Source organism: Phyllostomus discolor (assembly GCF_004126475.2).
Source record: "Phyllostomus discolor isolate MPI-MPIP mPhyDis1 chromosome 15 unlocalized genomic scaffold, mPhyDis1.pri.v3 mPhyDis1_scaffold_33, whole genome shotgun sequence".
In the NCBI taxonomy this organism is placed as follows: Eukaryota; Metazoa; Chordata; class Mammalia; order Chiroptera; family Phyllostomidae; genus Phyllostomus; species Phyllostomus discolor.
In genome coordinates, this window is record NW_023397492.1 from 184,947 (window position 1) to 207,313 (window position 22,367).

Consider the following 22,367-nt stretch of genomic DNA (forward strand, 5'->3'; position numbering starts at 1 on the left):
TTCTCTTTTATAAGGAGTTAGAGTGACAAAAAGAACAATGAAATCATGGGGCAAGGCTGTGGCCATGCAGGCAATGCACATACTGGTCCCAATATGGACTGTACTATCATAATTCTGGAACTGTTGGTGCCAATCAATGTCTCCAGCTGGGTCACCTGTATCACCTGAAACTGTGGTCAGGGTGGTTTCTTGTATAAGCATGACTGGAACTGGTAGCACTTTAAATATGATTACTAAGAAACTGTCAGTATGTAAGTTATTTACAAATTTGCATTCCTTATTCTAGTTCCTTTTCAGAGGAAGTAACAGAAGTATAACATTTTTATTTTCATGTTCCAATTTCCCCATGTTAATTCTTCTTCCTTATCAATGAGGCTATTGATGTCCTCTGAATCATCTGGGGAAATGAAAAGCCTGAGCCTTTTGGAAAGCAAGATCTTGTGAGTTCAAAGGAGGTATATATTTTAAAGGTGACTGTCTAGCAGATTGTCTTTCCCTGGCATGGGAAAGGTAAGTCCTAAAGGGCTTCAAAACAATGAAGTCAAGCACTATAAGGCAAATAATATTAAACCTGAAATAAAAATTCCTCCTCTTTGGACCTGAGTCCCATAGTATCCATGAATATAGACTCATCAACCAATATGCAGTTGCTCCGAGGAGACAGGTGTTATAATCCAGTGTTTGTTGATGGCAAGTAGCGTGTTGCCTGATTTAGGTGAAGCTTTTTTTTTTCCATCTGAAATGAGGTGTCAGTGTAAGAACAAGAGCTGATCATGCAAACTTCTTGTTCTGTTAGTATGCAGTCTAAGGCGAGTTGATTATCTAAGACAACTCTGGCTAGGGAGTCCAGAGATTTCTGAATGTTAGGAAGTGAGATGTCTTTTTCATTGACTACAGTGATTTAAGTCTTGGACACATTCTGAAGTATATACCAGTATGCATCTGCTCCCCAGCAGGGTAATACAGTTCATCTAAAGAAATGGTCATCATCTTGTATTTCTCTGGGGAGATCTTTGCCCAGCTGTGGGCATTTTAATTGATCACTCTTTAATCCCATCTGCCTGAAATATTTTAATGGCTTGCTTGTAAATCTCAGGAAGGAGCATGTCTCCTCTCTGTCCCCCAAATAGGTTAAGCACCTGGAGATGGGGTACACATTTCTGTGGGATGCAAGAGAAAGCTCTTTCCTTTTAAGAAAAACAGTTTCTTGTGTTAGCAATTTATAGAACACGGCCAGTTCCAGCAAAAGAATGGGATATTCAAGCAAATAGAGAAAGTGGTATAATAAGTTTAATCTCTGAGTTGGCATTTTCATGGCTTCTGGTGTGCTTGCCACTCCATTTGTCGCATTACCCTTTTCACCAATAGTGAATTATCATAGGCAGTTTGGTGTTTTATACAGACTGCATGGGTCTCAAGTGTATCTTAGGCTCCTGTGGAGAAATAATGATGGTTCAGAAGGTGTCTACAGGAGCCCCTGGGCCCTTACATCCATTATCCTAGACAACATGCCACTTCACCATCTGCCTATGAGCCCCTTTTTACTCATTTGTCTTCACATGCCTGCTGCCAGGCACCTGAGATTTCTGTCTTGGTGACCTATCAATATCTGGCTTTTTGTACTTGCTGTGATTTTGTCTAACTCGCTACTCTCTTTCCTGCTCAAGAATTTTGCCTCTGAATCCTTTTATGGAAAAAAAAAATGTGCCAGATTATTTCTGCAACTGCTTCCTGCTGAAGAGGGATGTCATTTTCCTTCCAAGCCAAGAAATCCTTGCTCTCAGAGGGGAGGTGTGGCCTGGGCACAAAGGTGCATATGGTGCCTGGAAGTGGTGCTCCCTGAGTAGGAGTGGGGCTTCAAAATGGAGGAGTCAAATTGTATGACTAATCTCAATATTATTGAAGAAGCAAGAAAAAGTAGTTCCTAGTTCTGTTTATAAGTTTAAAAAATGAAGGGAATTCACTGAACTAGAGTTTAATATCCATAGCTTTGTGGTACAGGGTCTATTGAAACATAAATTCTCTACATAGAATCACACTCATTTTTTTTCAAAAAGCCAAATAAAGACTAATTTATTTAAATCATTAAGTTTCGATTCTGCCTTATTATTTGCATAAACATAACAGGAATAACAATTGGCTCTTAAATATGTAGGCTTTCTTAAATGTGCTTTGCTGGGATCTTATAAAAAATTGCCAGGTTGAGTTTTATTCATCCCATGAAGTGAGGAAGTCAAGCCACATGGTTGCTATTAGTTTTTACCTGCTACACCTGTGACTTTGAGTGAGCTCATTAAGTTCTTTAGGTATTCCAAAATGTCCTGAGCTCTCCCCTGTGATCTCCCAGGAAATGAGCCTTCAGTCCTTGCCTGGAAATACTGCCATGGATGTTCCGAATAAGTAAGGTACCAAGCCCTTTCTCCAAGTTGTTTTATTGGCCTCAAAGTAATTTTACATCCCTTAAAGCCTTTGCTTACGTCCAGAGTCTAGGCATGCTTCTCTGGGACATGATATTCCACCCAAAGTCTTAGTTGATAAAACCACAACTGGAAAATGGCTTTATGTGTCCTGTTATGCATAAATCAGGCTCCTGCTTGATTTATTCAAACTAATATATTGTCAAGGAAATAACATTTATTCATTAAATCGTCCCAAACACCAAAGGAATCAAACAGGGAGAATATATGAATTCCTCAATATTTATTATTAAAGTATAATTTACCAAACTTCTTTAAGAAGAATGCTAGGTTTCTTACATCTGAGAAACAACATGATTAAAAATTAGCAATACTTTCAACAACAGTTACAAAAGTACAATAGTCGTCAGTTCATGTTGCTCCATAATCATTTTTTGCGCTGATTATTGGCCAGTATTTCTATAAATTCAGTTATTCCATAGAGTTCAGTTATCTTTTACTGTTCAAAATTATAATCTGAAAATGCATTCTCACAAATATGCAATAATCAAGAAGTCATAGTGCATTCCATGGTTGTCTATGAAGATGTAACATATTTGTGAATGCATCAGGATCAAACTGTGCCTAAGGGAGGCAGTTTCCCATAACTTTGAGTACAGGCCTGATAAGCAGTGTCCTCATAGCCCTGAGACTGTGTCTGATAAATGGTTCCCATACAGCCTTGAGTGGGCTTGCATGCGAAGTTCTGTTGTACAATCTGTTGGCTTCTAGTCGGATTTGTCTATATTTAAATGTATAAGGGAGTTGGGATTTCCCACCAGGAACCCACAGAGAGGGCAGGAGACACACAGGTGACATGCAGGGACAAGCAGGGAGACACACAGCTAGCAGCATGCGTGGATTGCCAACCCTTGAATAAATGCATGTAAGACATCTGAACATCTCCATGAATGGTCTTCCATCTGTTTGAATCCTATGCTTCTATCTGGAAGTGGATGGTTGCAACACATCATGTATTAGATGGATGTGTGGGGGAAAGGAGAGAGGGTGAGACATGTCCTGAGAGGGTGCAGGACATTTCAAGGACACAGATGCCTCTTCAAGGGAGATGCAATATGTGTTATGTGACATTAGCTCCCAGCACTCTCTAACTCCAGGTTTCACAAGGACGACTGTGGGGATGTACAATTACCCATGACACTCGCCAGACACAGGACCATGATGCACAATGTGGACCCTCCTTTCTCAGGAAACACTTTGTCCCCATGAATTGTCTCTGTTCAGTGTCCCTGAGTCAGGTACCCAACACTTCCCTCTGCTCTCACCTGATATGGGAGTGAGAAAAATGACAAGACCTTCAACTGGTTCCTCTTATCTGAGGTCATGGTATCTAAATCTCTTTGAGAACTGGGACACAGAGATGCCCAAGTGTCACCTGGAATGCATCTCTGGGCAGCATTGCAGGGACAGGTGAGGGAGAGGAGGACATGTCCACTCTGAGAAACCCCAAAGCTACATCAGATTATACATCACAGGGAAGCCCTGGCCATGGAGTGAGACTCAGTATCCTCTCTCAAAGTGGGGAAGGGGGCAGGAGTGAATTAAAGAGCACAGCTGTCCCTTGGGGCAACAGTGTGCTGCTAACTGAAGGTTTTGTTTTTATCGCTTCTCTTCCAAGGAATCCACCTCCCTGTCCTTCATGCTGGCTACTGTTGGTCAGTGCCCAAGGCTCCTCACAGCTGTCCTCCAGCACTTTCAAGTCATTGGTCCCATCCCCAACACAGACCTCACCTTGGTTCCATGCAGCTGCTCCAACCCCTCACTCTCAGCTCTCCTTTCAACAAAGAAGCAGTTTCCTGAGAACTTTATCACCTACAGAAATCTCAGGTCTGGTCCATGGGTGTCCTCAGTCTGTCAGATGTGCCCCAGTCCTCACTGCACACTGTTAAACAGTGAGACTGCAGTGGGAATGTTCTGTGTATAGAGGGTGAGTGACACTCAGGGAAGTAAACCTGGTTTCAATCATTCACCAAGCTGTTAAATCCCATTACAGATTCCCACTCTTTTTTTATTATTATTTAATGAAAGGATACTCCTAGCCTGTACTTTGTTTTCACTCCATATGTAACCTTGGCCCATCACAAGCTCCCAGTCCTCCTCCCAGGACACCAGCCTCCAGATGCTCACTCCAGGGCCTCAAGTGAATGGGGGAAGGAAGGTTCCAAGCTGATTCCCTATGACTAGGCATCAGGTCAGATAATTCACACACATCTCAGAGCCCTGGTGGCATAGTCAGTACTTGTGTCTCTGGGAGAAGGTGACCCCTGCGTCTCAGAGCCTCATTTTGTCTAGGAACCCTGGTCACCTCCTGAGTGGCTCACCTGAGGGAAAGGGCTGCACTTCCCTGGGGGAAGTGAGCCTAAAAGTAGGATATAGCATGCATAGCACCTGTGACAGCTGCAGGGCCAGGGCTGGACTCTTGGCAGCAGGCCCTTACCATAGTGTCCTGGTCCCTGCAACTGGACTGAGACACAGAGGCTGCACTGGCACCACCACCTGCAGGCCCTGGACACCTCAGCTTGGTTAAATGAAAGGCTCTTCTTCACTTTGTAATAATTACCACATCAAATACTGTTTTACATTAAATTATGATTATCCAGTCTGGAAATGATGAGTCTACTTCATGTCATTCCTAGGACTAGGAAGATGTTTGGGCATAATGTTAATCAGTTTCATTATCCCCAAGATTAAAATAGTGTGATTTTCTCATCTTGATCAGAATTTTTAAACATAGAAAAATGGGGAGTGTCTTGCCCTGAGTTCAAGGTGTGTCATAAACTAACTGCTCTCCCATGCCTGACCCATGCCATCGAGTCCAATAGAAGACATGTGCTCAGAACCCAGAAGGGCATGGGGTGGTGACCTCAGTGCTTCCTGACTTATGAGAACAGAGCCCCCACATGCAAATTTCTCTCCCAGCTGCAGGGTACATCCTCCCCTGAGCTGTGGGGACTCGCAGCTCTCTCCTCCCACAGGGCAGAGATCTCTGGGGAAGGTAGAACTGTGCTCTAGAAGAAGATGAGACTGCTGGGTCTTCTCCAGTGCCTGGTGACACCCCCCCTCGGTGAGTGTCTTGGGTGTCAGATGTAGGTCTATGGGACAGTGGTGGTTGCACAAGACTGACAGGATCTCATATTCCTTGTTCTCAGGTGTCCGCTCTGAAGTGCAGCTGCAGGAGTCAGGCCCTGGACTGGTGAAGCCCTCACAGACCCTCTCTCTCACCTGCTCTGTCTCTGGTTACTCCATCACCAGTGGTTATGACTGGTGCTGGATCCGCCAGCTCCCAGGGAGGGGGCTGGAGTGGATTGGGTACATAAGTAGTAGTGGAAGTGCTTACTACAGCCCATCCCTCAAGAGCCGCGCCTCCATCTCCAGAGACACATCCAAGAACCAGTTCTCCCTGCAGCTGAGTTCCATGACCACTGAAGACACAGCTGTGCATTACTGTGCGAGAGACACAGTGAGGGGAAGTCAGGGCAAGCTCAGACAGAAACCCTGCTGGAGACAGGAGGACTGGGCTACAGGGAGCACTCAAGACACCAGGGGGAGCTCACGTAGCAGGCAGCAGAATGGAAAACAGCACTGACTCTGGTCAAAAGAATCTGATATTCCAAGACCGCTTTTCTGAGTCCCCTCTTCCTGCATCAGACCCTGCTTGTTTCTGAGGAGACACCGATCCAGTGACACCCATGGTTCAGACCTTGGTTCTCCTGACTGTGAGCTCTGAGAATGTGGGCCTGTGGACTGTAGGTCAGTGAGACTCCCTCCACAAGTCAGGCCAGAGTTGTCTCCACTGATTGGGCAAGGGTGTCCTTGAATTGACCCCTGCAAGATGAACCAGGATCTCCTCATCATGGACCTTTCATGTTCCAGGTGCTGGGTGAATAGGAAACAACCAGGAGGGGCAGTCTCCAGTCTTCACATCAATTGTGTTTGCTTCTGTTCTGTTGTCAAAGTAGGTCACTCCCTCAGTTAGAATGTGAGTGGGGATCCTGTCCATGTACTAGGAAGAGAGGATAAGAGAGATCTGTATTTAATTACCATGAAAATTGTGTGTGTGTGTGTGTGTGTGTGTGTGTGTGTGTGTGTGTTTGATTTGTTGAGCAGTAATAGTGCAGTGGAAGTAAGACCTCATGCAAGGACACTCAGATAGTATGTTCAAGCAGAAGAACCTGAGGACATCAACTCCCAAAACCCTCTGAGATCTTCTGGACTCAAAGGTGTTGACTGAGTCGGTGCATCTGGCATGTCTAGCAAAGAGGCTCCCTGGTTGTTTCAGTCCTTGGTGTAGGTGCAGAGTCACTGGGGTTTAGAAATACTAAATCTCAGTATGCTTAGATATCTAAACACAAGATTTCCCTGAGGGAGCACCCTGGAATCATAATGCAGCCTTTAATTCTAGGCTGCAGGTGCTGACAATTTATGTCCCATGAGACCAGACAGGACCCTTCCCTGAGGGACATGGACTGAGTGGCAGGGGGCACATGGGACCTGTGATCTCAGGGCTGATGCCCCAGGACCAGGTGGAGAGGGGGCAGATAAGGTATTTCCTCTGAGGGCCTGAGTTTTCCTCTTTTCATAAAAACATCTAAAATGAGGGGTAGGCATGAGGTGACTGTAAATATTCTCTTTGATCAGAGAATGTATTATACTCGATAAGACAAGAGAACCACAGTCAATGGGCATAATTCGAGGGCTTCTTTATATCTTAATATTAAGGAGCTGGCAACAGGGATGGTCTTTTAAATTTATTCAGTGCTGCATTTTGGAGACACACTGATTCAGGGATAAGACGTTAGGCATTAAAACCCAGAAATGGTCCAAGTGGTCTCTGTTACACTCACACGTGATTTCTCAATGAGGAGCTTGTCCTGTGGGGGCCTGTTCCTCATTGGGAGGAGCTGTATCTTCACAGAGTTCAGGGGCCTGGCAGGGGACATACATCTGATAACATTAACTTGGACTTGGACCCTGAGTCTCCCATTCAGCATGATCCCTGTGTCCTCGACCTTTTCTCAGGTGGAATAAAATCTTCAGCTGTGAAACACTCTGCCTCATGAGTATGAAATGAGAAGAGGTAGACAATGTTGAACGTGCATCTGTCTGTCCCTGAGAACATCATCCACAGCCACACACACACCCACAAACGACCTGATGGCACAGCCCCTCCCCATGGACTGGAGCTGGAGAGCCATCTCCATGGTGGCTGTGGATACAGGTATGGGACTCCTTAGCTCCTCGGTCTGGGATGGGACAAAGGAGTCTCAAGATGGATTTCCACCCACTCCAGCCTCTTCTCCACAGGTGTCTACTCCCAGGTTCGACTAGTGCAGTATGGGGGTGTGGTAAGGAAGCCTGGGACCTCAGTAGAGGTCTTCTTTGAGGCTTTTGGATACATGGTCACCAGCTAAGCTACATTCTGGGTGAGACGGGCCCCAGGAGAGGGCCTGAAATGCATTGTCTAGATCAACACAAAGAGTAAGAAGCACATGCATGCCCAGGGCTTCTCAGAACAAGTTGTCTCCTGCATGGAAACCTCTGCCAGCATTGCCTATCTGCATGTATATGGTCTGAAGTAATGGACACCACAATGCATTACTATACAAGTGACACAGTGTGATGACCCACAACCTCAGTGTGTCACAAACACTGAGAAATGGGACAGCTCGACTGGGCTGATGAGATGACAGGGTGATGGGCCATCTGACTTCCTAAAACACATTCAGGAATCTGGGACCAGAAAAGTTGCTGCCAGAGGCACATGAGACTCAGGGAAAGTTTGCAAGAGACCAGATGCACTATGAGAGAGATGCAGGGAATATGCTCCTGAATCAACCCCTGTTACCTTTGGTGATTGTGCAGAGAGCACATTTGGAGCCTCCTTGTCCTCTGAATGAAGCACTTCATTGAGACACCATCTGAGAATCCTTGGTCAGGTTCACCTTTGGGGATTCAAATGAGGTGTCTTCCTAGCAAGTTCTAGGACATCCCCTTATGCTTTAACAATGGAATTGTGCTTGGGGAAGAGTAAGTACATAAGTAAAGGGGAGATTTCTATTTTCTTCCTTCTGACCAAGCATCTAAGAGATGACCTTTAGCAGCAAATTCGAGGGTTGACAGGTATTCCAGATTCCAACACTGTTTATGACATCACAGTGTTCTTTCTGTCCTCTCTCATGGTGATATGATAAAGACTCTCCTAACTTGAGGCAACAGCCCTGTGAATGTCCTTGTCTCTGGGAAAGTACTAATGTCACATCACAGCAGATAGCAGGTTGAGGACATCGTTGACAATGGAAGACCCACATCCAACCTGTATCATGTTCCCATGTCAACTGAAACACTTATCACACACTTAGCACTGCAATCCACACACATGTATCCTTCTGCATTCTGGTGGTCAGAGAGAATGTGCCATCTCAAATGAGGTGTATGCACTATCTATGGTAATTCATCTCCTTGCACTATGTTCTTTTTCCCATTTTGAACATTGACATAATCAGTACAATGGGTTCAAGTTCAGTGGATGCCCATCATGTATGACCATGGTTTCCATGGGCCACACACAGACATAAATTTGGACTGTGAGATAGAGGAGATAGTTCTTATGAAATGAACTGTCAAAGAAACAGGGGGCTCAACACACCCCCTATCCTGCTCCCTGATGAAAGCTACATCACAGGTCCACATAAACACATACTGATTCTGAGCACTGTGCTGAACCCACAATGATAAACAGTTTAATATAAAGTTAGATCAACCAGCTCCAGTGATGGGAAGTTACTTGAATGATTTGTCCACCCTGGAATCAATGGATAAATAAAAATAATGTTCTTCATGTCAATTATGATTTCATTTATATCTGTTATTTTCTATTAGTGTTTTGCATCAAGGTTTTCCATAAACTGACTTCTAAAATTTCAACATACTTACTCCCCACTTTCTAAGTAAATCTTCACCTAAGCAGACTTAGTCATGGCTGAGTATCTTCTGTGGCATAACTGTTTGAACCTGCTTTTAACACAGAGGTTAGGAAATAAAAACCAGAATGAGACAGTGAAGATGTTGTACAGTCAGCACAAAACTCCACAAAAGAAACATATCCCAGGTAGCACTCTGTGCTTCTCTGAAAAGGTCACACTCCTGTCTCCCAATGATCCACACAGATATTCCACCTCCTCCCACACTGGGTCCACATGCTCTAGTGCCACACTCTCTCCTTAGTTTGTACTGTGATTGCTGTGTAGAGGAACTAAGGACAGATGAAAATTTATGTGACCTGAACTGGAACTTCCTACATTTTTAATGTTCCTTATGGTAATAAGCATCTAATTTCCTTGGTATGTTTATTACTCTTGGCTTTGAAAAGCATCCCTCATTTTAAATACCTCTGTTTTATGAAAATTCATGCTCCTTGGCTATGTACACCTCTCATGGACCTGTTGGGCCAGTGAGGATGGCACAGGGTTAAATGTGAGGGGTAATTGTTGACAGATGAACACCCTTAGACATGTCAAACACTGGGACCATGGCATTCATGTCACCATTCAACTCCAGAACTCCCTATATAGAAGGAGGACATGCAAATAGGGCCACTTTGCTCATGAAAAGCAGCAGAGCCCTAACACTGAAGCTCTGGGACAGAAGCTCTGCTTAGGATACCCAGGTGTCCCCAGCTCCTGGTCAGGACAGAACACGGACCTCTCACCATGCAGTTTGGACTCAGCTGGTTTTTCCTTGTTGCTATTTTAAGAGGTGATTTATGGAGAACAAGAGACACTGCATATGTGAGTTGAAATGACTGAGAGGAAAGGTGGAAATGTGACAGTTTCCTGACAAAGATGGCTTTGTGTTTGCAGGTGTCCAGTGTGAGGTGCACCTGGTGGAGTCTGGGGGACTAGGTGAAGCCTGGGGGGTCTCTGAGACTCTCCTGGGAAACCTCTGTGTTCACCTTCAGTAACAAGTATATAAGCTGGGTCCACCAGGTTCCAGGGATGGGACTGGAGTGGGTCTCACACATTAGTAGTCCTAGTGGTGGTAACATATACCAGGCCAATTCTGTGAATGGTCAATTCACTGTCTACAGAGAAAACACCAAGAATGAGCTCTACCTGCAAATGAACAGCCTGAGAGCTGAGTATACGGCTTTGTATTACTGCGTGAGAGAATCTGTGAGGGAACTCAGTGTGGGACCAGATGCACACCTTCCATGGGGCAGTGGAGGGCAGCTGTGACCATTGGAAGGGGCCTTGAGCATCCCTGAACACAGGGACAATCCTAGGACAATTTGCAGGTGGAGTTTTGGTATGTTTTCCTGTGTGGTTTCTTTTTCCTATAACAGGTTTCCTCAAGCAACCTCTCTTCTTTCCTGATTGTGTGCTCACCTCTGAAATCTCTGAGTTAAAAATATCTATTGTGAAGACAGACAGCATTCTCTCATGTACAAAAGGCAGAGCCTTTTTTAGACAGTCGTGTGTCCGATTCCAGTGGATCATCAAACACTTTCACCCTTGTCATTCAATAAAAACAGAGACTCTGATGGACCCAACAGTCCTGTACAGCTCCACACAGCTCAGTGTGAAGATGGCCAGGAGGAGGGCATATGTATGTTGGGCAACGGTCGCCAGAATGCATGGGTCCAATGCCAGCAAACAAAGATGTCCAGTAGTGATGGTAATAGCCTTGGCATGATGCTCAGAACACCAGGTGACACCACACAGAAACAGAGGGACCCACAAAGTTGTGTATGGATGTTCAGGCTGATGACCAACACAGTCCAAAGGGACATGGCATGTTTATCACACACTTAACTTAAATATGTGGGAAGAGCAGGAAAAGCCCTTCAGAGAGGTAAGTGTGCTTCGAAAGAGCCAGGAAAGGAGGCTGGCTCAGGGATTTTATTCTGTCCAGCTGTGGGAGAGGAATGTGTTCACAGGGCATTGTGTGGTTCCAGTCTCCCAATGGCACTGAAAGAGGAGGCCCAGATTTTCTTATCAGATTCCCCATGTGGGGAAGATGGGGAAGAGGCAGGAATGAGGCTTCACTTCACAGCAGACAAATATGAAATAATATAAAGTGCAACTTTGTATTTCACTTAACAACTATAAAAGTGGGAAAATTGGATAAAGATCAGTATGTGTGAACAACAACCATGCATACAGAAAATGAAAAGAAAAAACCATTATAAGAAAGCAATTGATGTTAATGATTGCTGTTAAAGATTGCAATTGATGTGAATGATGATGATGATGGTTATGATGGTTGCTGTGATGATGATGGTAATAGTAATGAAGATAATGGTTATGATGATGATGCTGCTGCTGAGGATGGCCTTGAATTTAGTCATGTGTCTTGGTTCAGTGAAACGATGTCTGTTCATACAGACACCCCATCACCAGGGAACCTCCAGTCAAAGATGCCCTCTGTTCCCTGTACATGTGAGATATTTTATAAATGGAGCCCCAGTGATTTATGCTGCTTGGCTTAGTCCTGGTACAACCAGATGTGTAATGACCTGAAAGTATTCTAACTCCTAATTGCATGGACCTGTGACATCATGACCAAATATAACAGAGACGCTGTGAAACATGAATGTGGGTAAGAAGGAACCTCCTTTCCACTCGTTTCCAATGACATGTTCCTTGTTTGTCTTGATCCCTACGTAAAAAATCTTTAACATTTCTACCTCTACTAAAGGTGTCTATTCTAAGTTGATATGATCTCTCTATCACTCCTTGCACTTCCTTTTTGATTCTCACTTAAAAAGTCTTTAAACCCATGTGTCTAGTAAACTTTGTTCATGGAAATAAGGCATAGTTCTGTATGTGGCTCATACTAAGTCCAGCATCTCCCCCTACCCAGTTGCCACGCCCTCTTCCAACCATGTTTTTTGACAAGGTATGAACATGGAAAGAGGGCATTCAAGGAATCCATCTTCCTGGGAGAGAGCGTGGCATACCAAGGTGGGTGGTAATTTTTCTGGGGATTGCTTTTAATAATTTCCTTGCTAATATTAATCATGGTCTTACTTTGTACCCTGATTCCCATAAGAACAGAACATGAGAAGGAAGAGGCTCGAAAAGTGTCAATGATTGCTTTTGAGGGAAATTCTGAAGGGACAACTAGTTCTCCCTAGACTATTGAATCATGCCCAGATTGTTTTAAATATAGTGTTTATAAATCTGAGTAAGAAATTATCCCCGATTGTTCCCATAAAAGAATTCATAAATCAGTTACAATAGGTTGAATTATTGGCGGACTTTCCCATGCCTGTTCCTTACCCATAGATACAAAGAGTCTTTCTAGAAAACAAGAAAAAAATCTATATAGACCCTTACCCACAGCCCAGGGATACCCCTGGGTAGCATATTAGATTATTGGCAAATTATGGTATCCCCCAAAAGGAGCTAATGGTCTCCAGAGGGTTCTAGATCACCCATTGCCTTATACAGGAGCATATAATGAAGGTGACATTAGAATGGTCAATTAGGATGAAGTTCAAGTGTTTTATAATAGTCTAAATTTCATGGAAAGGCTAGCTCGAAGCAGACCTCCCTGGTGTTTATTAATTAAGAAATAAAAAGATTTTATTGTAGCTGAATTTCCTGTTTATCTCTCCTTACCTGTTTGTTTTGGAGATTAAAAGGTGGTGGGATTGTTAAATATCTGTATCTCATGTTTATTGATTGGCATAATTCCAATGAAGTTGTATAAAATAATTTTCTGACCAGAGAATAAAATCCCCTCTAATGAAATAGCCCCTGAGTGTCTAAAAGTTGTTGGAGTAACAGCCCCGCCTTTACCTTGAATAGGAATATATATCAAATAGAATTAGACAGGCAAAGAAATAAGAAAAGCTGGTTGACTATTATAAATTAAGCACGTGGAAACAGTTACCAGGGAGTTAAAGTCCATGGTACATAAAGAAATATTTTAGACAGAAAAGATAAATAGGTAAGTTAAACATCACAAAGGCCTTATAATAAATTTCCTATAACCTCTGTTCAGTTTACCGTGTCCTTTTGCCCCATGACAAATTCTGAGAATTTTAATAAACGATAAGACATTCAAACTCTGTACGTACAGCTATTTCTAATTGTCTGATTTATGGCTCTCATGGTTATAATAATCTTTGTTTAATATAACTGAATCTATGGGAATTTTTGTATTTTTCCTGGTTACCTTTGTATTAATTTTTTTCTGCTTTACCTAATCGCAAATGTCAATCACTGCTAAAAATGAAAGTATAAAAACCTGCTTGTACTTGCAATAAACGGAACAGAGCATCACTGTCCTCTGAGGCATGTTGTCGTCTGTCTCCCATTGCCGACGCCTTACCCACCTTTCAGGAAACCCTGGACCTAGCTGCGGCTGGACCGCGGCACCCAGTTCCAATGAGTCTGTTTTAGTCCCTATGTCTGCTGTAATCAATGGACATGGAAATGGTGTCTGACTATTTTCTGGGGAGATCACTGGGAAATAAACACCCAATGCAAGATCCATTAAAATATTGATCCTTTAGGCTTGGTGAAAATTAAATAAATGTTCTCCAACAAAGATCCATTAAGTCAATAAACAGAGAGATGAGAACATGAAGCTAGGTGTCCAAATCTCATGTCTGAAAGAAGACAGTGTTTATTATATATTAATAGCACTGTATATTCTGTGGAACACCATGACACTCTCTGGCTACAGTAATTATCCCATGTAGCAGGGCTGAGAAAGTCTGTGGGTGAGGCTTGCCTATCAGGATAAAAGATCCTTTTCCTGTGAGCAAATCTGTACTAGATCATCTCTTCTTTTCTCGTCCCCTGAACCACAAAATCACTGAGAACACCAGACTGAAAAAACAGGCCATTAATCCATTGCCATGATAATTTCAGCAAATGTAGAAATCTGAGTTGCAAACACACATAATCACTTTTTTTCATGTCTAGTCTTTTATTCATGTAAAATCATGATTATTTCTGATGTGATAAGGTTGGAGTCTCTGCAATGTGTGAGGGAAGAGTTTGCACAGGAAGCTTAGACACATTTGCAAAACTTCCAACCTCAAGAATTCAGGGTTCCCTCCCTGGCTGATGTGGCTTAGTGCATTGAGCTCTGGGCTGTGAACCAAAGGGCCTCCAGGTCAATTCCATGCCAGGGGACATGCCTGGGTTGCAGGGTGTGTCCTGGGTAAGGGGTGTGCAAGAGACAACCACACATTGATATTTCTCTCCCTCTCTCCTTCCCTTTCCTTCTGTTAAAAAATAAATAAATAAAATATTTAAAAATTAATTCATGCTGCCCTACCTGTCTATGCCTGGTATGGAATTACTTGAGTCAAGATGGCATCATACATTAAGAAAAAATACATTGAGAATGACTATGCTTTATTTCTGAATTTTTATGTCAAGGTAGATGTTATTTGTATGGAGACATAATATAAAAAAAATTGTTAAGTATGGATATAATAAAGTTTTTGGATTCAGACACTGCCAACACAAATGGTAATCCTTTTAAAGTCTGATTGAAAGATGCATGAAAAATTAAAAGGGTCACCCACCCACCTAGCCCACCATTTCTTCTTATGCTCAGAAAGGGGAGGATGGGTCAACTCATTCCAATGTGTCTCATAACTAGGTGATATTCTATACCTGACACACATGTTGAGTGAGTTCAAGACAAAACAATGTACCCACAGAGGTCCCAGAATGACCAGGGTGTTGCCCTCAGTGCTTTCCACTTATAGTGAAAAGGCTGTCCAAAGTGCCAATTTCTCTCCAGTTCCAAGGTAAATTTTACCCTAGAATGTGGGTGTTCATAGTTCTCCACTCACATGGCCTTCTCTGGGGAAGACAGACTTGTGGTCTATGTTCTAGAAGATGAGACTTTCACGTTTTCTACTGTACCTGGTAACAGCCCACAGGGTGAGTGTTTCAAATGTCAGACAATAATGAGGGGCGCCTTGCCTGACCCTTGATGGCCTGCAGGAGACTAGACTAGTGTGACAGTCATGCTTGATGTCCTTGGAACTGGACATGAGCTTTGGCCCTGCTTCCTGTACCCAGGGCACACAGGCTCCTCCTGCGTCCAAGTCCTGCATCCTTGGACTGGAACTAACTTTGAGACTCCTCTGTGAACCTCATGTCAAACTCACTCCTCAATTTCCCCTCAACTTTCTTTCTGTCATATTGTTTTTTATTTCCTCAGAGCCACAGTGCAGAGGTGGAATGTGTGCCCCTGAACCAGGAACACAAAGTCAAGAGAAGTGTGACCTGGATATGGACCCAGTCCCTGTCAGACACAGTCCCCATAACACCCAGAGCCCCATGAGCCCTGCCCCAATCACAAAGGCTGTGTCTCCACTTCCTCCATCCTGCTCCTCCTGCTGCTTCCAGGATGGATGGGAGATCGTGACAGAGCGATCAATACTGTAGAAATGGTAAATCCATTCCATCTCAGCACAGTCTCTGGTCACAGGTGCTTCCTGTCCATTTCATGTGATCACATATTAACTTATTTTTTTTGTAATGATAGTTTTTTTGTAAAGATTTTATTTATTTATTTTTAGAGAGGGAATGGAGAGAGAAAGAGACAGAGAAACATCAGTGTGGTTGCTAGGGGTCATGGCCTGTAACCTAGGCATGTGCCCTGACTGGGAATTGAACCTGTGATGCCCGGTTTGCAGCCCACACTCAATCCAATTCACTGAGCTACACCAGCCAGGGCACATATTAACTTCTTTAACCTGACTTTTTTTTTTATGCCTCCCCTTTGCTGTTCCTCCTCCTTCCAGATCAGGAAAAGAAAACAAAAACAAAGCAAACAAAAAATTTGTTTGCAATCAACTGGATTCTTGTATATACAGGAGAGATGGAATAGAAAACTCAATAAATAAGGTGTGCTACCTCCTCACCACAAGATGCCATTTCCCCTTAAAAATGAGAGTAAATGAGAAGATGCAAGAACCTGGGGTGAACCTTGGAGACAAAATAGCTGGAGTAATATGAGACTCTCAGAATCACAGTGGCTGTGTGCACCCACATCTGTGAGACATGGAATAATCGAAAGCATGGAGACAGAGCACAGGATGGGGTGGGTGGGTCAGAAAACCAGAAACATGAAGTAGAGAGTTATTATTTAATGGGCATCAAGCCAGTTTTGGAAAGTAAGCATTTCTAGATTTGGAAGGTGGCAATGTTTGAGCAACATTGTGAATGTGCTTAATGTTGCTGTGTCCACTTTAAATAGGTTAGTACAGTGAGTGTTTGGAGCAAGAATCTCAGAAGGGATGTGACTGCCCCATGCCTGTTTTCAGGGAATTGGAATCTGAGAAGAAGTGGAGACTGGTCCAGGCTCTGGGCCACAGGGTCCCTGCGCTGAGTGAAATATATGAGGTGGATGTGTGGGGACGAGGACAGCGGGTGAGTCATGTCCTGAGAGGGTGCAGGGCGATATAAGGACCCAGTGTCTCTTCAAGGGAGATGCAATGTGGGTGGTTCATTATTGGGGTGGAACATCCTCTAACTCTGGGTGTCACAAAGATGAGGGATGGGGACACATGACCTTCCATGATGGCCACCAAAACCAGGACTGTTCTGCACAAAATGGACTTCTGTTCTCAGGAGACTATTAGTCCCATTAATTTTCACTTTTCAGCATGCTCTGAGCAGGTATGCAACCTTGGCATGGGAGTGAGAAATATGACAAGATACTCAATAAGTCCCACATATCCTGGTCCCAGAGTCTTTAAAGCTCCTTGAGAAGTGGGATACAAGGCACCCAGGTTTCACCTGAAATACATGTCTGAACAAGGCCTTAGGGACAGGTGAGGAAGTGAACAGCATCTAGAGTCCAAGGGCACTCTGGGTTAGGTAAGAAGTCACATCACTGGCCTGGTCAGGGCAACACATGGGCTCAGTTCTCCTCCTCCACAGTGGGCAAAGGGCAGGAGAGGATTACACAACTCAGGTGTTCCCTGGGGCCCAGGTGTGCTGTTCGCTGGAGAAGGCATTCCCACTGCTTCTCTCCCTCCATTTTCTTCCACTTCCAGAGGAACAATAAGTAAGGTGTTCACACTGCTTCTCCCCCACATCCATTTTCTACATGCTTGTCACTGCTAGCTGTTGCCCAGGTCTCCTCACAGGGTTCCCCCAGCACCTGCAGGAAAGTGGTGCCATCCACATCAAGGACACCAACTCAACCCTACATGGCTGAACCAACCCCTCATTCACAGCTCCCTGATCAATAAAGGGTAAATCTCCCCAGACCTTTGTCACCAGAGGAAATCTTGGATCTGCTCCATGAATGTCCTCAGTCCATCGGATGTGCCTCAGGCCTTGCCATGCACTGCAAAATAAAGGAACTACAGTGGGAATTTTCAGTGCATGGAGGCTGTGTGAGTCTTGGGGAAGCAAATCTCGTTTTAAGCTTTTACCAAGCTGTCAAAACCCATCATGTGTTTCATTTAAATGCAGTCATTTTATAAACAATACAACTAGTCTGCATTTTGGCTTCCCTCTATCTGTCACCTTGGCCCATCATAAGCTCCAGTCACCTTCACAGGACATCAGTGTCCAAATCCCCCTACCCCATGTTTTCTTGTGTATGGGAATGGCATATCCCAAACTCATCTCTATGGCAAAAACACAGGTCCTGTAATCCTAACACATCTCAGAATGCCTGCTGTCTCAGAGTCAGTGTCTGTGTCTCTGGGAGAAGGTGACTCCAGGGTCTCGGTGCCTCATGTGGTCTCGGCAGGTCTCCTCCATGGCTCACCTCGCAGAATGGCCTGTGCGTCCCTCAGTGAAGTGAGACTAAAGGAAAAATGCAGCATGCTTGCCACCTGGCTCAGCTGCAGGGCTTCATCTTGACTCTGGTCAACAGGTCCTAGCCAGTGTGTCCTAATCCTTGAACATGGCCACCTGCAGGACCACCAGCCTCAGCTAAGTCAGGGAAAAGATCTCTTTACTTTGCAATTATTTTACATCAAAATGTGCATGTTATTTTATCTGAAATTATGACTATCCAATCTGGCGATGAATAGTCTACTTCATGTATCCCTTTCCTTTTTTGATATTTTATTTATTTATTTTTAGACAGAAGGGAATTGTGTTAGAAAGAGAGGTAGAGAAACATGTATGTTTGGTTTCCTTTCATGTGCCCCCAACTGGGGACATGGCCCACAACCCAGGCATGAGCCCTGACTGGGAATTGAACCAGCAACACTTTAGTTCACAGGCCAGTGCTCAATTCACTGAGCCACACCAGCCAGAGCACTTCATGTGTTTCCTTAGATTTATGAAGATGTTTGGGAATAACTTTCACTTGTTTTTATATGTACTTGAATAATTATGATATTAAAATAGTTGGGTCCACTACCCTAGTCCAGCTTTAATTTTTAAACATAGAAAGTAGGGCTGTCCATGGACACAATACAAAAGTGCTCATAACCCTACTGCTCTCCCATCCCTGACACATGTCATCAAGTCTGAAGAGAAAAAATGTGCTCCAGACACAGGACTCAAGGCAATGGTCTCAGTTTCACCTGTGTTATGAAAGCAGAGTGGCAGAGTCTTCCATATGCAGTTTTCTCTTCCAGGTCCATGGTTAATCCTTCCCTGGGCTGTGGGGGCTCACAGTTCTCTACTTACACAGGCCTGAGATCTCTGAGGGAGACAGAGCTCTGCTCTAGAAAATGAGAGTTCTGGGTCTCCTCCTCTGCCTGGTGACAGGCCCTCCGTGTGAGTGTCAGATGTCAGACATGAATCTGTGTGATGGTGGTGACTGCACATCACTGACAAGGACTGATGCTTCTTTTCCCCAAGAGTCATGTCCCAGACACAGCCGCAGGAGACTTCCTCAGGACTGGTGAAGCCCTTGCAGACACTCTCCCTCACCTGTGCTGTCTCTGGTTACTCCATGCCAGAAATTAACTGGAGCTGGATTCCCCAGCCCCAAGAGATTGGGCTCCAGTGGATGCGGTACACAAGTTATGATGGAGGAGTTTACTACAGCCCGCCCATCACGAGCTACATCTTCATCTCTAGATACACATCCAACAACCAGTTATCCCTGAAGCTGAGCTCTGTGACCACTGAGGACACAGCTGTGTATTATTGCTTGAGATACAGTGAGGGAAGTCAGTGTGAGCCCAGACACTAACTCCCACATGGGAGACAGGATGGCTTGGCTGCAGAGGTCACTCTGGAATCCAGGCAGAATTTATGACATCGGGGGTGCCCACAACACTAGGGAGCACAATGGAAAAAAAAAAAAGCAGATACTGGTCTACAGATTCTGACTCCCCAGGACCACTTTTCTGGGTCCTCTGTCCCTGCATCAGTACTTGCCTCTGCCCCTAGAGAGAAAACCCTCTAGTGCTCCCCATGTTCCTGTCTGCAGGGCTCCTGACTGTGAGCTCTGAAAATGGGAACCTGAGGGCTTTAGATGAGGGTGACCTTCAGCATCGGCTATACTAAATGAGAATGGGTCATCCTGACCTTATCCTCCCCAGGACAAGCCAGGACCCTTCTCTCCATGGCCTCTGCAGGATCCAGGTCCTGGAGAAACAGGAAAACACAAGGGTGAACACTCTCCAGTCTTCATGGAAATCATGCTTGCTTTTCTTCTGTCATTAAAGTAGGTCACCCACTCAGTTTGAGTGAGAATGGGATCCTGCCCATGAGCTAGAAACAGGGGAGAAGGGAGACCTGGAGTCATTACTGGAAAAATCACCACAGTGTTTATGTGGTTTACTGAGCAGTAGTAGTGCAATGGCATTAGGACCACCTGCACAGATACGCAGATAGGACCTGCAAGCAGCAGAACCTGAGAACATCAGAGTAATCCAAAGCCACCAAGAACTTTTAGACTCAGAAGTGTCAGTCAGTCAGTACATCTGGCAGCTCCAAAGAAGGGGCTCCCTAGAGAGTCACTGGTGTTTAGTAAACCTGATTCTTTGTACCCTGAGATGTCTAAACACATGGTGTAAGTGGATGTGCCATGAGTCCTGAAGTGGGTCCTGAAGTCAGGGTGCAGCCTTTAATTCAGGACTACAAATGCTGAGAGTTCCATGCCCTGTGTGACTGAACAGGACCTTGCCATGCAGGGCATGAATTGGGCACCAGGGGGTACATGTGACCCACAACCTCAGGGCTGCTGTCCCAGGAGCAGTTGCAGATGGAGCAGGGGAAGGACTTCCAGTGAAGGTCTGAGTCTTCCCCTTTTCAAAAAAAAAAAAAAAAACCTAAAATAAAGGCTGGACATGAAGTGACTGCAAATACCTTATTTTATGAGGGCATTTATAAGACTGATAAGGCAAGAGAACCACACACAGTGCTGGAATTTCTGGGACTTCTTTATATCTGAATGTTAAGGAGCTGTAGACAGGGATTTTTTTTAATTCAATTTACCTCAATGCTGCATTTTTGGAGACAACCTGGCCCCATGAATAAGATCTTCAATAAGATTAAAGATCAGAACTGGTCTAGGTGCTCCTTGTGTCACTTGAAGATGAGCTCTCAGTAAGGAACATGTCCTATGGGGGCTTGTTCCTCAGAGAGAGAAGTTATTTCTGCACAGAGCTCAGGGAACTGGCAGAGGACACATTTCAGAGGACACTGATTAAGACTTGGAACCTGAGTTTCCCACTGTGCACAGTCACTCTGTCATCTACCCTCTCTCAGGTGGAGTCAAATATTCACTGTGAAATACTCCACCTCATGAATATGCAACTGAGAAGAGGTTTACTGGGTTAAATGCTGTATGTCTGTAGTCTTAGCATCACCCACACCCACACCATCCCACCCAGAAGTCCTGATGGCACAACCCCTCACCATGGACTGGAGTTTGAGGGCCCTCTTATTGGGCCCTCAGTTAAGGATCTCCTTAGTCCCTGAGTTTATGGGGAAACCATGGAATGGAATGGGTATTTACATGCAATTCTTCTCCACTACACAGGTGTCCTCATCCAGGTGAACTGGGTGCAGCCTGAGGCTGAGTTGAGTAAGTCTGGGGCCATACTAAAACACTATTTTAAGGCTTCTGGACACACTGTCACCAGCTATGCTATGTTCTGGGTGGGACAGGCCTCAGTAGATGGCCGGCAATATATGGCTGATCATCAGAAACACTAGAGACCCAACATATGTCCAGGGATTCTCATAATGGTCTGTCTTTTACATGGACAACTCTTAGCACTACCTATCTGCAGATCAATGACCTGAACTCTGACAACATGGCTGTATATTACTGTGAGTGAGACACAGTGTTATGGCCCACATCATGAGTTTACCACAAGCCCTGAGGGATGAGATGGTTGGGTTTTTATGAAGAGCTGACAAGGAAATGGGCTTCCTGACCCACCCCCCCAACACACACACACACAATTTAAGTGATCTGAGATGAGGACAGATGCTGCCATGGACACATCAGAAATTCAGGTGATGGCTTAAAGAGATTAGATTCACTGCAAGGGAGAAGCAGTGAAAATGCTTCTGAAAGGTCCTCTGTTACTTAGTGTGATTTGTGCAGGGCGCACATTGGGAGGTTTCATGTCCTCTGAATGAGGGATGTTCATGGAGGTGTCATCTGGAAATATTGGTCAGGGTCAGGTTTGGGAATTTGGACTGTAGTGTCTCCCCAGCAAGTTCTAGGTAATTCACCTATTTCTGCACAGTGCAACTGTGCTTTGGGAAAATTAAATCCATGAAATTGAGGATAAAATTGTATGTCTTTTTTTCTGTCCAATCATCACAGAAGTGATGTTGTGACATTAAAGTTGAGGGTTGAGAGTTTCCAGGCTCCAGCACATTTTAAGGCATCACAGTGTTCTTTATTCCCTTGCTCATGGTGAGATCCTGAGGAGTCTCCTCACTTGGCACCACAGCCTTGCAAGTTTCCCTG

At 44.4% G+C, this 22,367-nt stretch overlaps 1 long non-coding RNA gene across 1 annotated transcript; it reads left to right on the forward strand.

Annotated features, from left to right (window-relative positions):
* Positions 1–5,641: 5,641 nt before the first annotated feature.
* Positions 5,642–20,662, forward strand: LOC118498627. Its single transcript, XR_004901110.1, has 3 exons — positions 5,642–5,937; positions 18,960–18,966; positions 20,652–20,662. It is a non-coding gene; the product is annotated as an uncharacterized LOC118498627 (long non-coding RNA).
* Positions 20,663–22,367: the final 1,705 nt, after the last annotated feature.